At 40.2% G+C, this 1,038-nt stretch overlaps 1 pseudogene; it reads right to left on the bottom strand.

The window, feature by feature from the left end:
- Window positions 1-8: 8 nt before the first annotated feature.
- Window positions 9-857, bottom strand: LOC105741380 (annotated as a pseudogene).
- Window positions 858-1,038: the final 181 nt, after the last annotated feature.

The following is a 1,038-nucleotide window of genomic DNA, read 5'->3' as shown; positions in this document are numbered from 1 at the left end:
CTATAAACCAGAGGATTCAGCATGGGAATCACCAGGCTGTAAAACACTGAGGTCATTTTGTTCTGATCTAGGGAGTAGGAAGAACTGGGGTGGAAGTACATGGTTCCCTGGAAGATGGCGACCGCAGTGAGGTGGGAGGTGCAGGTGGAGAAAGCTTTAAACTTTCCCTCAGCAGAGCGGATCTTTATGACTGACAAAATGATATAAAAATAAGAGACGACAACCCCTGAGATGGTGCTAAGTTCTATAAAGCCAAAAATGGTGAGTATAAATAACTCATTGATCTGTGTATCAGAACAAGATATTAATAGAATTGGAAGAATATCACAAAAGAAATGGTTGATCTCCTTCGAACCAAAGAAACATAAATGGCAAGCCAAGGATGTATGTATCAAAGCATCTACCATCCCCAACAGGTAAATAGTAGCCACAAGGACAGAGCACAGCCTGCTGGACATGTCCACTGTGTACAGCAAGGGATTGCTGATGGCCTTGTACCGATCAAAGGTCATCACAGCCAACAGCAGGCACTCAACATCTATGAACATGTAGAAGAAGAAAAATTGTAGAGCGCACCCAATGAAAGGAATTGATCTGTTGTGGTGAGTAGATCCAGTAGCATCTTGGGACCCACTGTACTGGAATAACAGAGGTCAGAGAAGCAGAGGTGGCTGAGGAAGAGTACATGGGTGTGTGGACCTGGGAGTCCACTCTGATTAGAGCTATCATACTGAGATTTGCCAGGACAGTAATGAGATACACAATTAAAAATGTGACAAAAAATGACATTTTCATTTGAGTACTGTTATCCTTAAGAGAAAGAATTCCGTCAATGAGAAGCAGTTTTCTCTGTCCATTCTTCTTTATTCTTGTTCTAAATTGTAAGAAAAATGTATTAGGCCTTTTTTTTCTTTATATACAAAATACAATATCTGTGGAACAGAAATGAAGTATATCTAACAGTTGTATTCCTTAGCCTCTGCAACTAGTGGGCACAAGTAGTAGTCTAAAAAGGACATATCTTGTAAAAACATTAAA

Source organism: Octodon degus, unplaced genomic scaffold (assembly GCF_000260255.1).
Source record: "Octodon degus isolate 3935 unplaced genomic scaffold, OctDeg1.0 scaffold03228, whole genome shotgun sequence".
Lineage (NCBI taxonomy): Eukaryota > Metazoa > Chordata > Mammalia > Rodentia > Octodontidae > Octodon > Octodon degus.
This window is presented reverse-complemented; position numbering and strand designations above follow the sequence as displayed.